The sequence below is a fragment of the Scyliorhinus canicula genome, chromosome 14, assembly GCF_902713615.1.
Source record: "Scyliorhinus canicula chromosome 14, sScyCan1.1, whole genome shotgun sequence".
Taxonomy (NCBI): Eukaryota; Metazoa; Chordata; class Chondrichthyes; order Carcharhiniformes; family Scyliorhinidae; genus Scyliorhinus; species Scyliorhinus canicula.
This window is the reverse complement of record NC_052159.1, coordinates 111,053,577-111,070,681: the sequence shown is the minus strand read 5'-3', so window position 1 is coordinate 111,070,681 and position 17,105 is coordinate 111,053,577. Positions and strand designations below refer to the sequence as shown.

General features: G+C 46.6%; 1 long non-coding RNA gene across 3 annotated transcripts in view; it reads left to right on the top strand.

Annotated features, from left to right (window-relative positions):
• LOC119977835 overlaps positions 1-16,050 on the top strand; it is an 86,967-nt gene extending 70,917 nt beyond the window's left edge. For all 3 annotated transcript variants that reach the window (XR_005463288.1, XR_005463289.1, XR_005463290.1), the window contains exon 3: positions 15,634-16,050. This is a non-coding gene — a long non-coding RNA (uncharacterized LOC119977835). The remainder of the gene's footprint in view (positions 1-15,633) is intronic.
• Positions 16,051-17,105: the final 1,055 nt, after the last annotated feature.

Sequence of the window (17,105 nt, the reverse complement as noted above, 5' to 3'; positions counted from 1 at the left end):
TCAGGCTATGTCCTTACGCCAGCGTGGGAACGGTGACGTTTTACAACCGGCGCAAAACGGCAACCGATCTTCGTTTGGAGGGAGGCAAGCAGACAGGCGGTGTTGAGCACCCGACTCTAGCTGCCGATACTGCTGGAGAATTGGCAGGTCCATGGCCGCGCATGCACAAGGTGGCAGCCTGCAGCAGCCGCGCCGTGCAACATGGCGCCGGCCGCATGCGGATCCGGCCTGCCAAACAGTGTCCCCCCTTTAGCCGGCTTGCGACACCCGGACCACCCCCCAACAGTGCCTGTAGCCCCTGACAAAGTCCCCCCTGCCCTCGAATCGGCTCTCCTCTGACTGTGGCGGTGCTGGATTGAGTCCGCAGCCGCCACTCGAGTTCCCGACAAATAATAGCATGAGCTACCTAAACCGTAAGGCACTCGGCCGGTCAGGGGCGGAGCATCGGGGGCAGAGTACCAGGCAATGTCCTGAGGCCACTGATACAGCATGCGGCATACTTCTAGAATACGCCGCTTTGGAGGGAGCGGAGCATCGCAAAAGCGGTGCCGCCCTCAATTTTGGCGTGAACGTTGATCCTCCGGCCGATCGATGAACGCGATTTTGGGGTCAGCTATCGGAGAATCCAGTCCAGTCTCTTTGAAAAGTATCCTACCAGCCTCTCTATTCCAGACTCATCATCCTGTAGGAACACTACCACAACCCCCAGGTCCCTGGCATCCGTGGCCATTTTAAAGTGTTTGAAAAAATCAGGGGTGACCAACACTGGTTCACTTACCAATATGGCCCTCAATTTCTCAAAAGGTGTTTGGCATTCTGTTGGTAAAAGATAACGCTATTATACTGAAGTTAGGTACAGATTTTCTCATAACCTCATGATCTCCCGTTTCAGGCAGTACATAGAACATAGAACATAGAACAGTACAGCACAGAACAGGCCCTTCGGCCCTCGATGTTGTGCCGAGCAATGATCACCCTACTTAAACCCACGTAACCCGTATACCCGTAACCCAACAATCCCCCCATTAACCTTACACTATGGGCAATTTAGCATGGCCAATCCACCTAACCCGCACATCTTTGGACTGTACAGTGGCACAGTGGTTAACATTGCTGCCCCACGGCGCCGAGGTCCCAGGTTTGATCCCGGCTTTGGGTCACTGTCCGTATGGAGTTTTCACATTCTCCCCGTGTTTGTGTGGGTTTCGCCCCCACAACCCAAAAATTTGCAGGTTAGGTGGATTGGTCACACTAAACTGCCCCTTAATTGGAAAAAATCAATTGACAACACTAAATTTTTTTTAAATAGTAATCTCCGGTTCTGCTTTGGGAACGGGGAAATCTAATAGCTCCCGTACCTTGGTTGTTCTGGATACCACTCATCCCTGTCCCACAACGTGCCCCAGGTAGGTCACCTCTCCTCTGCCAAACTTGCCTTTAGCCAGATTGATGTCTAAATTGGCCAACAGGCGTTGTTTAAATAACTGTTCCAATTGTTCTACATGCTCCTTCCATGTGCCACTGTGAACTACCACATTGTCCAAATAGACCACGCAGTTGGGCACCATAGCCACTACTTGAATCATGAGTCATTGAAATATAACTTGTGTATTGTCATAGCCGAACAGATCTTTTTACACTGATATAATCCCTTTGGAGTCACAAAGGTGGATATCTCTTTAGCCCTGGGTGTTGAAGGTATTTTTGAAAGGCACGAGGCACTGCCTATGCTGTCCATACAATCCTCCAACTTGGGAAATGGATACAAATCTGTTTTGGAGATGGCGTTGACCTTCAGGTAGTCTGTATAGGATTGAGTTGTCAAATCGGGCTCAAGTACTAACACGATGGGCGAACTCCAGCTACTTTGGCTCAGCTCAATTAAATGATTCTCCAACATGTACAGGCACCACCTCAAGGCCCTGGAGATGTACCGTCAACACTGTCTGAGACGGGTTTTCCGCATCAGTTGTGAGGACAGGTGTGTTAACATCAGTGTCCTTGAAGGAGCCAAGAGCACCAAAATCGAGGCCATAATCATCCAAAATCAACTCTGTTGGGGCAGTCATGTGCTTAGGATAGTCCCAATTTCCAAAGCATATCATCTTTGCTCAGCTCAAGGAAGGTTTCTGAAAAACAGGAAGACAAAGGAACCATTTCAAAAACACCCTGAAGACTTACCTCAACACCGATGTCAATGCCTGGGGGATCCTTGCTCAGAAGAGACCTACTTGGAGAAACCTCTTGATTGAAGGGACACAATTCTGCAAGGACACCTGACAGCAAGAGGAGACCTGGAAAAGGGGCCTGGGAAAAGAATACCGGTAACCTAGAGTCCAGGGACCAATTTCACCTCCCAGAAACACCTGCCAAGCGTGCAGTCCCAGATGCAGCTCTAAGATGGGGCTCACCAGTCACGCAAGGATCCACGGAACCCATGACCAGTAACAAGGAGTTTCTTAGGTGGACAATCATACCTGTTAGCGAGGAATCGCCGAAGAAGAAGAAGACTGTGGAAGAGTACACGACACAGAAGAAGGCAAGGGCGTATTGCCCTTTGTGGAATTGGGGAGGTGGGGCGGGGGCTGTCAAAGAATGTTGTGTAAGGTTGCAGGTGTTCAAAGGCATATCGGGACAGAGTTGGATGATTGAATAGATATTAGTGATTGCAGGAAGGGATCTGATTGTGGGGAACTGATCAGTGATCACATGACCAGCCATGGTCTATTTGAATGGCGGAGCAGGTTCAATGGATAGTGGCCTACTCTGCTCCTATTTCCTATGCTGCTATGGAGGAATTCAATAGTGGGAATGGAAGCTGGTGAAATTGAAATTGGGAAGAAGCACACCTGCTCCTCCATGCCCACAAGCAAGGCTGTAAAAGCACTCCACTATGTAGCAGCACTCTCCTTCTTTCAGGTACCAGAATTCCTGAGGCCGAGGAGATCTGGTCAGCCTGGCTTATATTAAAAATAGTGACAACATCTCAGGCACTATGCCTCATAGAATGAATTTTGGGACTGCTCACATTTGGGCTCCCCACAGCCCAGCATTGTACTGTTGAGCAAAATATGTGCAGTCTAAGGAGCCTGGATATCAACCCTCAGATTTCATCATCATGAAAACAGTACTGAAGGAGGAGGTAGGGCTAGTGCCACTGTGCTAGACGGCAGAGATCATTAGTTCAGCATTAGAAGTAGGAGGATAGGGGAAATCAAAGTTGGTATCAGAGAATTGTGGGAGGTGCAGAATAAGGGATCGGGTGTGAATGCTAAGCCTGGAAGTCACAGATCTTGGGACTGGCAGCAATCAGGATTGTGAAGCTCTGTGCTTACCTTCTCATATATATTCAATGTTTAAGGGTTGAATTGGCTGCCTCAAAGCAAACCGGCATTGCAGCAAGGACCATTATTTGCATTTGGAAATAAATTAATGCCGGCTTCAGGCAAGAACAGAAAATGCTTCTGGTTTGTCCTTACCAAATATGGTGATGAGCTCACTTCTGGTTGAATATTTGCACGCACTTCCTGTCCATCATTCTGGGGCCTCAAGAGACTCTTTAATTCCTTCAGTCTTTACAGCATAATACATGCTAAATTTATTAAATTTACTGACCTGGAAAATTCCCTTTGAAAATTATGATGCTCAAAGTGCACTGCATGGAAGCTTCCTAATTACCAAGTGATCTTTATAGCTCTAAAACATACTGGGTGAGGCAAAGAACCCTGCTCTGTGCTGAATCTGGCAATATCAGTTTAGGTGGTTCATGCAAAGAAAAACACTGGCACAAACGTGATGCACTGAAAGGCTTACTTTCATTCTGTAACATTCGAATATTGAGGGCTCTACAGCGTCCTTTAGCCAAAGAGGGCTGAAAGTGATTGGAAACCCCCCGGACTGCGGAATGATTTCATTCAGCCATGAACATTATGTTATGACAGAAAACTGAATAGGGAAAGGGTGTTTTAACACAGTGGGCTAAATAGCTGGCTTGTAATGCAGAGCAAGGCCACCAGCGCGGGTTCAATTCCCGTACCGGAGCCTCCCCGAACAGGCGCCAGAATTTGGCGACCAAGGGCTTTTCCCAGTCACTTCATTGAAGCCTACTTGTGACAATAAGCGATTATTATTATTAAAACTATAGAGTATTGCTAATGGAAGAAGGGCGGCACGGTGGCACAGTGGTTAGTACTGCTGCCTCACAGCTCCAGAGTCCCAGGTTCAATTCTGGCCTCGGTTCACTGTCTGTGTGGAGTTTGCACTTTCTCCCCGTGTCTCCGTGGGTTTCCTCTGGGTGCTCTGGTTTCCTTCCACAGTCCAAAGATGTGCAGGTTGGGTGGATTGATTATGCTAAATTACTCCTTAGTGTCCAAAAGGTTCGGTGAGGCTACGGGGATAGGGTGGAGGCATGGGCTTAAGTGGGGTGCTCTTTCCAAGGGCTGGTGCAGACTCGATGGACCAAATGGCCTCCTTCTGGACTGTAAATTCTATGATAATCTATGATAATCCAAAAAAAAATAACATTCAGAAAATTGTATTAACCCCACTTCTGTCACCGCCACCTTAGTTTATACATTGACATAGTTCTACATTAGGTCTCACCTTTTTTGGTAAACAAAATTTGGAACAAACAAACTTTCCAGTGCAGACAGACAGTCATGATGTCTCATTCATTATTTTATTTGGGACTAGAGAAAATGAAAATCACAATCGAAACGCAGTTTATAGCACTCCACTACAAATCACTTGCTGGATCTGCTGAGCATTTCAGTAGACAATGTCCTTTCCTGTTCTTTCACCAACCCATTCATTCTGCCCTTTGTTAGTCAGCAATCTAGTTGATTATCCTGTAAACTAAATCCACATTCATGAATGCTATGCCCACACAAGATCAGTCGGTAAAAATTAAACTTCTTGATTACGACATCTAGCCGAGCAATAAGATCCTTTCCGATTAATCAATCGCACCTGGAAAGGAATACTTGTATTTAAATATGGTTTGTACGTTGAACATCCATTGTAAGCTTCATATTTTTGTCAACTTAAATCCACCTCTTAAGGGAAAATAGATCTGAAACCTACATCACTATGATTAGCAGGTTGTAAGGTTTTATAATCTTAGTGACTCACTCTTTTAATCATGATCATTATTCCTTAGGGGTTGCAGTGAAAACAGCACCATGTTTACTCACACTTGCTTGATTAGGCAGAAACCCACAGGAAATATGAAAGAGAGGGAGAGACACTGCAGTGGTCAGCACCATCGATCCCATGAGGACAAGCCCATCGCCCCTCCCCTCGCCTCCACCCCCTCAATGAGAAAAGGGCTGCACAGCAGGACAACAGCAAGGTTCCTAAGCAGCTGGTGTGAAAATGGGGATTAAAATGGATAATTAAAATGTGTTGTCATGAGACCTAGATATTTTTATCCTTTAAGATTTTTGGAAGACAGAAATTAAAGCAACATGTGACAATCTAAGTAAAAAGGACAAAATATGACTGTACCACTACTGATGTACAAAGCAGCAATTTTATAAATTAATCACAACTCTCATTAATATGGTGCATTTAACATAATAAGGCACTTCATAGCAGAATAATTAGACAAAATAAATCTATATTCTCAATATTTTCACCATAGTTTACAGGTATCTATTGTGGTGGGGTCGCTGTCAGTGGGACAGGAAGATCTCGCTGGAGGGACCTGCTGGAAAATCCCACCCATGATATTGTGGTTTACAGAGACCTGCGCTCCCACCACCCCAGAAAAGGTCAGGACTGGTTACTAAATATTCCTGTGTATAAAGCATTCAGGAAACATATGGAAAGACAGAAAGAAAGAGAGACAGAAAGAAAGAAAGAAAGAAAGAAAAAGAAAGAAAGAAAGAAAGCAAGAAAACAGAAAAGATATGGATGAGCAGATTTGCAGGAAACGTATAGAAAAGTACAAAAACTATAGCATAGTGAAAATGGAAGACACCCAGTGAAATTCTCTGGTGGTGGGATCCTCCGGCACACTGGCAGTGCACCCCCACGGCTTTCCCGACGGCGTGGGGTGGCCACAACGGGGAACCCCATTGGCCGGCTGCAGGAATGGAGAATCCTGCTGCCGGTGGGGATGCCATGTGTCAGTAAACGCGGCTGGCGGAGCGGAGAATCTCACCCAGTATATCCTTATATATACTGGGATAATAATAGTGTCAATATTGTACCAGACAGTGGGGCGAGTTTCTGAAAATTGTACTCAGGAGAATCTTCTTGATCAACGTGTTGCTGGCCCAGTGAGGAAGGAGATATTGTTGGCTCTGCAAACTGAGGTGAGTCAGTTGGGCAAATGTCAGGAGGGGAGCATTTAGGGAACTGAGATCATAATACCATAAGGAGAAAAGAACAAAATAAAGGTTTAGATTGACTGTGGGAAAAGGCAGGGATAAATCTAGAATAGATGTACTTGATTGGATGAAGACTGATTTCCATGGAATGAGAACAGATCTGCCTTTGGTAAATTGGGATCAAAGATCAGCAAGCAAAATTGTCATTAAACAATGGGCTACCTTAAAGAGAAGGTGGTTCGGGCACAGTCAAGATCCATTCATATGAATGGGAAAGGGAGGTTGCTCAAAGACAGATCTCGCTGAAAGACAAAAGAGAGTAAAGATAAAGCGAACAGGGATTCATATGACAGATGTCGAGTTGATGGGGGGGGGGGTGGCACGGTAGGACAGTGGTTAGCACTGTTGCTTCACAGCTCCAGGGTCCCAGGTTTCATTCCCGGCTTGGGTCACTGTCTGTGCAGAGTCTGCACGTCCTCCCCGTGCCTGCGTGAGTTTCCTCCAGGTGCTGCGGTTTCCTCCCACAGTCCAAAGATGTGCAGGTTAGGTAGGTTGGCCATGCTAAATTGCCCTTTGTGTCCAAATAGGTTAGACTGGGTTACGGGGATAGGGTGGAAGTATGGGCTTAAGTCATGAGCTCTTTCCAAGGGCCGGTGCAGAATCGATGGCCGAATGGCCTCCTTCAGCACTATAAATTCTATGATAGTACAAGTGAGAATTAGCTGAATATAGAAAGGTCAGAGTGGAAGCAAAAAAGGAATGAGCAAAAGGATTAGAGAGAACGAATGGAGGGGCAAAGAGAGAGTATGAGAAGATACTGGTAGCTAACATAAAATAGAATCCAAAAGTCTTCAAGAGGCATGTAACTATTAAAAGGTTAGTCAGAGTAAGGATGAGGCTGATTGAAGACCAAAAATGAAGCCTTATGTATGAAGGAAGACACGTGGCTGAAGCATTGAATAAGTATTTTGCTTTTGTCTTTACCAAGGAAGAAGATACTGCCAAAATCATAGTAAAGGAGGAGGTAGTGAAGATATTGGATAGGCTAAAGGTTGGTAAACATGAGATGTGAGGAAGTCAAGATAACTATCAAATATGACGTTGACATAATGTTCATCGCTGAATTAACTAATTCCTCAGTCCGGGGGTTTCCAATCGCTGTTTGTCTGGGAGGACTGGTTTAGCTCAGTGGGCTATACAGCTGGTTTGTGATGCAGAACAAGGCCAGCAACGAGGGTTCAATTCCCATACCAGCTTACCCGAACAGGCGCCGGAATGTGGTGACTAGGGGCTTTTCACAGTAACTTCATACTTGTGACAATAAAAGGTTATTGTTCCTATTATTAGTCAAAGATCGAACACTGACTGCCCCACTGTATGGAATGTGGCTACTTGACAGGGATAAAGTGTTGTGATGTTCAGGTCTGAGCGTCCTCTGTAAGCACCTGTGCCCTTCCACATTCCTGCTAGTTAAGTACCTCTTTCCAGATCCATTCACCATTGATCATTCATCTAAGCTGCCTCAATCTCCAAGTAAGGGTCAGGGGAAGAAGCTGTAATAGGCAGGGTCTGAGGGTCGCGGGCCAGGCATAGTGAGGGGTGGGTTGGTTTCCCTGCCCATCGACCTTACAACTGCATTTTTGGATCCAGGAGCCATGAAGCCTCAGAGGGGTGTCTATTCTCAGCAGCAAATGAGGGTACAACGTTCCTGATGATGTGAATGGAAGTGTCAGCTATGCAGGGGGGCCATGGATGAATGCAAAGGAGTATGGGGCATTTTCCATGACCATGTAAGCAAGGTGTAAGCTGCTATTTAAGGCTGCGCTGGGCATTGGGAATGGCGATGGTTGGTTAGCCTTCAGGCTCAAGAGTAGTAGGAGTTTTGGGAGGACTAGAGGGTCTAACGATCGATGTCCTTGCTGGACATCTCTTTCTGTCCTTCTCAACTTCCTCACAGATTCATGATGAATTTTCAGATAGTCAGTCAAGTTGGCTATAATCTTAGTCACTGCTGTCGAGGCGGCATGTTGGCACAGTGATTATCATGTTGCCTCGCAGCGCCAGGAACCTGGGTTCAATTCCGGCCTCGGGTGACAGTCTGTGTGAAGTTTGCTCAATCTCCCCGTGTCTGTCTGGGTTTCCTCCGGGTGCTCCGGTTTCTTCCCACAGTCCAAAGATGTGCAGGTTAGGTGAATTGGCCACGCTAAATTGTCCCTTCGTGTCCAAACAGTTAGATGGGGTTACGGGGAGAGGGCAGGGGAGTGGGTCTAGGTAGGGTGCTCTTTAGGAGGGTTGGTGCAGACTCGATGGCCCCAATAGCCTCCTTCTGAACTATATTTATTCTATCCTGTGAGGAAAGCCGATGGCCAAGGTCGACAGGGCTGGAAGACCATGGAAAACCTTATCGTCTCCAGATTTAAAGGCTGGGATGCTTTGTATCCAGCAGCTCAAAACATCTCACCCACTTACCTTCAATCCCAGCCTTGCCTGATCCCGTTATCCCACTTCCCACAACCCTTGTTCTCCCCTTCCCAGACCCATGTTCCTCCCCTTCCTCCGACCATTGTCCCCCATTTCCTTCAAAGCTTTTCCCTCCCTCCCATGACACGTCCTCCACCGCCCCCATCGCAAGGGTCTATTTGAAATCTTACCAGGGTAATGGGCCTGGGTTGGCACTGTCAGCGGGTCTCTTCTCAAGGCAGGAGAGTGATGATGACTCGCTGTGAGGAAGGCTGTAGTGCTCCTCAGATTCTGTTTAAGCCTGCCTCCTGTCTTTCTGATGACAGCGCACTGACTCCCCAGCTCATGCCCGAGTGTCGAATGGGGTCACAATCTTTATGGTGACTGTTAAGGGTGGTGGGGAAAGGGTGTGCGTTTTGGGCTCATGAAGTGCTGCTGCTCTCATTTCAAAATGCCAGATTCTAGTGATCTCATGGGCTGTCACTTCTGACTGAGGCTGGAGGGCCTGTGGGAGGTTCACCGGTCTGATGGGCTGATAATCCTTCCCCTGTGAGAAAGCAGAGAAAGTCAGAGGCTTGCCAGATTGATGTGTTAAATCTTTCATGTGGATCCTTTGCAGTGCTTATCTTAAATTCCTAACTAAAAATGTGTGATTTTCACCCATGCAAACTCAGTGGTCCTCTAACTTCATTTTTCTTTGCCCCGTGCTACCTCTACCTCCCCAGAATGTAAGCTTTGGGGGCAGACTGCTGCATTCTGAGCCCTTCGGCCTGTGCTGCTAGTGGCTGGTGTCCTCTGGAGTATATGGGCCTGGAGAGTCCTAACCGACTTCTTGGTGCCACAGGTGTGGTCATGTTACCCTGTTCTGCCTGCTGCCCAGGAGATGTGCCAGTGGCAGGAGCAGAGGTTTAAGACGGACTGGAGACTGCCAGAGACTCTTTGGTCGAAGGCCCCGGGATGGGTTCAAATACTTCCTCCTTCTGTGGCGTGCTCTTTGTCCCATGGGCTACTCCATGAGTCAGAGGGCAGCTGAAGTGAGCTCCAGATGCTCAATGGCACCTGGCGCTGCTGGTCCTGGAGGCCTGCCAATGTCTGCAGCATGGTTCTGAAGCCCTCAGCCGTGGTCCTCTGTGACTAGGCCGAGCTTCGATGCTACTCAGCAATGCCTTTCTGTATCTGGGACATATCCCTCAGTGAATGGGCCATGTTCTCGATGCCTTCAACCATACTTTGAAGTAGCTAAGCTATGACTATCTGCATTTGGGACATGCCCATTTGTGCCTGGGTTGCACTGGCATGGGAACTAGCCGCGGCAATCAGAGAGTGGAGCAAGTCTTCGACACCAGCATCTCCTCCAAGCTTTCCACTGCGGATGCCACCCTTGCAGCGTTGGCCTGGGTGCCACAGAATGTCAGCACCATTTCTTGTGCCTCAAGGCTTCGGGGCTCCTCCAGATGTCCTTGCAATTGCCGGATGTCGTTGATACCCCCTCCTAGATATCCCGGCTCTGCCTTTACATCTTCATCAGTGCTGGGATGACCTTTTCAGAGTCCCAGCATCTAGCTCATGTTCAACTGTGTCCATCCAGCAGACCTCCGACTGCCCGCTCCCTTGGAAGATCCCGCCTCCAGTTGATGTGCGACAGCAGCTGTGTGGTGTGCACCAGATAATGACCCAGAAGCCGTACACTACCATGTCCCACCGACCTGTGTGTCTCAGTGCTGGTGGATGATACAGATGAAAGTTGTGACAAAAAATCTGTGTCGTCCCTGGAGTTCTGCTTCTGGGTGGTCTGCAGAGTTGCAGGGAGGAGGGGGAAGCCCCGGATGGCCCAGCTTCATCTGATGGTGACCCTGTAAGACAAGGTACATGGGGTCAGCGGTGAGGAAGAACAACGGTGTTGGAAATAAGAGATTCCCTTGAGACAGGTAATCAGGAGTAAGGAGCAGTGGATCCCCCAGTGCAGGCCAACCTTCCTATATTTCACTGCTCGTTCCTCTGCAATCTCCATCACCCTTTTCCTCATCGAGGTTAAGGACTTGTATCTTGGGCAACCTCCGCCTGACTTCTCTGCTCTCCCATCTTATGGGCTATCTTCTCCTGTGGGGACACAAAGAGGACATTGTGAGGCGGAATACTGATAGGTTCAGAAGTTTATAGTAGGTGGCATGTGTGGGCACAGTTGCAAGTTGGAGAGGGGTTATGATGGGGAGTACTCGGGGTGGGGGGGGGGGGTTCTAAGGATAGTGCTGGGAGGTTGAGTATCAGGAGACTGTGAGATAGCAGATAGGGAGTTAATGATAATATACCAGGGGTAAGAGACAGGAGGGATGCCAGGAGGAGACAAGTGGGTACTCACCCTTGCAGCTCTCAGGAGGTCATTCATCTTCTTATGACATTGTACTACGATCCTCCTAGTGAGGCTGCTGGCACTGCTGAAGGGAATGTTTAAATGATGTTCCCGCTTGTCAGCTGTGAACAGCTCACCCTGATTTGGGCGATTTACATGCCTGGAGAGTTTGGCCCAGTGTGCTTCCTGTGGGTGATATGTTTTTCAGCCAAAGAGTGGTTGAATCACGCTTCATTAGCACTGCCAAGGCCAGTGGAAAACGTAACCGATTTTCCCGCCGGTGGTAGCAATTCGTTTTGTTTAGATAATCATGCCCACGGCTGACAGATAGACTCAGGAGGCAAGCTTTCCAATTTTCCTCTGTCTTCCTGTGCTTGCTGCAACGTCAACAATCCAAATGCTGCTGAGTCTGCGCAAATCATGATGGGGCATCTTTATTTAGAAATCCTTCCTTTATCAGATCCAGCATGACAGCCCGCCTGCTCTCAGTGACTGATCAGGGAATGCGGGGGCAGGATGTTAAACCCCAGAGAACCTAGTGGAGTGGTGCAGCGACAACAATCTATCCCTCAATGCAAGCAAACTAAAGAGCTGGTGATTGACTTCAGGAAGCAAAGTACTGTACACACCCCTGTCAGCATCAAGGGGGCCGAGGTGGAGATGGTTAGCAGTTTCAAATTCCTCAGGGTGCACATCTCCAAAAATCTGTCCTGGTCCACCCACATTGACGCTACCACCAAGAAAGCACAACAGTGCCTATACTTCCTCAGGAAACTGAGGAAATTCGGTATGTCCACATTAACCATTACCAACTTTTACTGATGCACCATAGAAAGAATCCTATCTGGCTGTATCACAGCCTGGTATGGCAACTGCTTGGCCCAAGACCGCAGGATACTTCAGAGAGTCGTGAACACAGCGCAGTCCATCACACCAACCTGCTTGCCATCCATTGACTCCATCTATACCTCCCGCTGCCTGGGGAAAGCAGGCGGCATAATCAAAGACCCCTCCCACCCGGCTTACTCACTCTTCCAACTTCTTCCACTGGGCAGGATATATAAAAGTCTGTGAACACGCATGAACAGACTTAAAAACAGCTTCTTCCCTGCTGTTACCAGACTTCTAAACCACCCTCATGTGCACAGACCTCATTAACACTACGCCCCCGTATGCTTCACCCGATGCTAGTGTTATGTAGTTACATTGTGTACCTTGTGTTGCCCTATTATGTATTTTCTTTTATTTCCTTTTCTTTTAATGTACTTAATGATCTGTTGAGCTGCTCGTAGAAAAATACTTTTCACTGTACCTCGGTACACATGACAATAAACAAAATCCAATCCAATCCATGGCTCTGGAGCAAGGAGAGTCTCTCCATGTAAGAAACTGGGTTCCAACCTGCATATGGTCCTGCATTTCTGGTAGGGATTAACGTGCAGAAGATTCTGCTCTTAGAGCCAGGATTTAAACTGGGTAAGGGGGAGGTGGCGGCGGTCTCGTCCACTGGCTGGAGAACTGCTGGGAAGCCTGCACACCTTCTGTGGGAGAGGCCTGAGGAAATTAAGTGCCTGTCAGGTATTTGACTGACTTGCGTCAGCCCTTCCCAGAGAATTTTGCACTCCGCTGCAGGCAATTCCACCCCAAAGAGCTGCCAGCCAATCAGAGGTGGGCAGCTCTCCATTAATAGCAGTGGCACTGGGAGCGGTGGTTGCTGCCAGAAATGATCTCAGGCATTGACCAGAAACCGTCACCGGATCCCTGAATGCAGAAAAATTGAACCGGATGGCGGCTGTACAGATGGGGTTGCCGGAAATTGGGGTGGGGGGGGGGGAATGGCGGGGTGCGCAGGGTTGCAGGGGGATCAGAGGCCGCGGCAGGAGGGTGGATTTCAGTGCCCCACCCCTTCTCAATAACAGATGCCTCAATCAGGTACTGAGTGCTAGAGGGACCCCATTATCCCCACCCCAACCACCACCACGAACCCAACAGGGTTTGCCAAGTGGCCATCAGAGGCTTGAGAGAGCTGTGCAACTGAATTTCGGTGGGCTCAGGGTTACTTGGTGTCAAATGGCCCATTAATGAGCCCAATTGACATCCTGCCTGGAGCAGAGGAGTTGTGAGCATGGACCCCCTTCTCACCTCTGACTTAACCCAGGAGGATTTCCAACTGCCAGCAGGCTGATATCCTTCCCACGTAATTTACAGCATCAAGCCTTGCGACAGCAGGCTGGAGTGAACTCCACCCTGTGATTGTATTCTCTGATAAACTCGTCACTCTGTAACTGCAACTCATACTAGTGGTGGCACTGTACCACCAGGTGGGAAGCTCCCAAGATGGTGTCAGTGAGGTTTCCGGGTAATAATAACTCATCAACCTCAGTTGAATAATGCCATATTGGCTCATACCCATGGCTGGAGGTCAATGGGTCGGAGTGGAAAATCATCCGTTTGGAGACTAGCACTGGTGGCTCAAGGAAATAGGCCTCAGCAAGACTGGGCAGGATCTGTGGTGACCATGGTTATGGAAAGGAAGGAAGGAAATGCTCCTACTTCTTTTAGTACACACAAAACGTTTTATTAATTAGAAGATGACTTACATAGGTTTGTTTTAATCCTGCATTCTGTCTGCCACCAGCTTTACATATTACCATGATCCTAGGTTAGAATCTTGTTGAAATATGAATTACATCATCAGATCCTGAAATAACACATTAATGAGCCACATTTCAGCCACATGGCTGAAATGGGCAAATTGAGAATTCCCAAAACGTGGTTTCACTAGTTCAAAGCAAGATTTAGAGTTCTTGGGTTAAAATCTAAAATATCAGACCCTGCCATAACCCCAGCGTGACTTAACAACTTCAAGAAACATCTCCCCACTCGGTCATTTAGTCACATTCTTGATTCTTTAAAAAAAACTTAACTTTGTACAGTGGCTAGATCCCAGATGCATGGGTAGGGATCATCCGGCCCCAACACCAACTCCAAATTCTCCCATCCCACCCATGGCAATGGTGTTAGAGCCAGGAAATCTTGGCCTTGGGATCAATAGACATATATCTCATTTGATGATCATGCATGTTATTCAGTCTGGCCCATTCATTCGATAAAAATGAAATCACATGTTAAATTTGGTCTTGTATATAATTGGGAGTGATAATCATAGGAAAATATGATTTGATTTGGCCAAAATACTTACATTTGGATGCCCAAATAAGTGTGAAGATTTGACAGGCCTCAAGGCCTGGGTTTATGCCAATTTGGGACAACACAGGAGCCCTTTAAAAATAGCAGGTAGGTCCTGATTCTGGAATTCTCAAGCCAATTCCTGGGCTATGTGATTATTAGGGGTGCCTTTTAAGGGTGTGGATTGATCCGAGTCATGAGCTGCACTAAGCACTCCTGACCTAGCCAGCCCCATTGCAGCAATAGTTGTGTCCTAGTCTTCCACAATTATCATGGAGCCAGAGCAGGTATTTAATGAGTCGTGGTTCATGGCACCTCAGGGTGAACCATAGTGTGTAAGAGGGGATCTTTTAAAAGGTGAGTGGCTCTCAGCAAAGAATATATAATGAATATATAATGAGGCTTGGCAGGGTGTCCAGAAGTCCATTACTCAAATGAAGAACCTGAGCCCCGGGGAAAACATTGTTAGAATGACAGCTCTGGCTCTCTGATATCTGCTTTCAATGGGCATGGAAGTGCCATAATTTCCAATTGGGGCATGAAGGGCCATGAGAAGTGGATGGGGCAACAGATTCAGAATTATGGGCATGAGGTGGCATGGATGAGGTGTGTATGGGGGTGAGGGGGTTTGAAGGGTAAGGGCTGGGAGGCTTGCTGCTTTCATTCCAGCTGTGATAAAATCCTACAACATCAAGGCAGGCCTATTAAACAGCGGCCATCCATACCCAGCAGCAGCGATAGCTACCTCTTTCCTACATCAGCTGGACTGACTGCATCCCACATCCACTCCGGTAATGCAGATTCCGCCTTTGCGGGGATATTCTCCCAAGGCAAGTGGGAATTTTCCAACCCTCGCTATCTACCTCAGTGATGAATATCCAGGCCTCAGAGATGATGATCCAGGCCCAAGTGTTATACTTTCTGATAACTGAAATGTTTATTTGCGATCTGCAGCTTCAATCTTTCAGGGTGTAAAGCAGTGGTGGTCAACCTGCAGCCCAGGGGTCACATGCAGCCCACCTGGGTCCTGAGTGCGGCCCACAAAACATTTTGTTGACCGTTGCCCACGCGCAGGGTTGCCATATTCTGCTGATTTCTGTCGGCGTCGTTTTTCTTCCTACCGGTATGACTGAATTGATGTACATGTAAAGCAAGGGCACGGGAAGTGAGGTACATGCTGATTACACACAATATTGTGAGAAGCATAAATATTTATTTTGTTTGCATCATTTAAAGTTCATGACAGTTCTATTAATGTATGAATAACTGAGCATTTTCTACAACTTGCTATCTTATTCATAGGGTCATGGTTAGTCAGCAAACCTGATTTCAATCTTGCGGTCAACTAGGATGAAGGAGGGCGATTCATGTGCCAAGGTTCGATTCACTAGCCAAGGTTGCTCATCACTGCTTTGAGGTCTTTGGAATACTACAGTCTCATCAGACTGGAAACTCAGAACTCACCCTCAGCTGTGCGGTCCTTGTTAAAGTGTAGAATAGCATAGATGTCAATCAGATACAATCTTAATCTTATGGATGACCCAATGGAACTTATCAGAATGCGCCATTATCTGGCTGGCATTAGAGGTGGGTGATAATTGGATAAATGTAACTTTTTGGATTATTAATGTATGTATATGATATGAAAAACAATAAAACAAGTTCTAAAATATGTCATTATGAAATTGGGAAGATTGAAGAAAGACTTAACATTGAAGAGTATTTCATGTGTCAGTAAATGCAAAAAACAACTATGAACAAAGCATTACTTGTCATTATTTGTAATGCAGAAACATTACTCCAGTTCTTGAAAAGTTAAAATATCAATATTTCAGTTTTATACCCAGCCCTTGCGGTCTTATCGCAAAGCCGAAAACTTCAGTGAAGATCAATTATCTGTTCTGTAAACACACAGTGAATTCTGTCTCACTAGTATTACCTATATTTTCTGTGATTAAGATCAGGAAATTTTTGGTCTCATTTATCTAAATGTCTCCACCTGCTACAGTTGCTGAATTTTACCAATCTGATAGTTAATTAAAGTCACAGAAACTTTTAAAGGTTATTTTTCTTTTGTCACAATAATATCCTGAGGCAATTCATCAAGATGCAAGGCAGCAATTTCACTAAAACAGCAAAGAAAATCCATGGATATTTTGGGATTCAAAGGAGATGCTTAAAAAATGTCAACATGTCGCTGTTCCACATTCTTTGACACTGAATAGCGAGCTATTAGTGAGGACCTTTGAGGACCCTGCATGATTGAAAGTGATTGACTGGAACAGAAGTGTGAGATGTTGAGTCATAAGGGGAACAAACAGACTCTTCAATGAGGAAAAGAAGGATATATTTATGTTTGTGATTTAACACTCTCAATGGATTATTTTACTGAAAAGCAGATTTAAACCTTGATGAATGTACTTCCAACTACCCACCATGATTGTAAAACCAAATACCACTATGCATCCCGATATTGGACATCTTTATATTTAACACCTGCAGTTCCAGAAAGATAACACTAAAACTGAAGGCCAAACCTCATTGCCTCCCTTTCCTCTTTATCATAGTGCACACCATCATGTGTATTGCTGAAAGAAGACATTTTGTCGAAGCTGTTCATCTTGCATTCATCAGGACAATCACAAGAAAAACAGTGTCGGGAGAAGCAAAAGCTTTATATTGTATGAGAAGTGAGTGTGGATTGGTTGGCAAGTGGGCCCTGATTGGTAGAGACATTGCCATGGGGAATGTACCAGTTAATGGTGACTGACAGT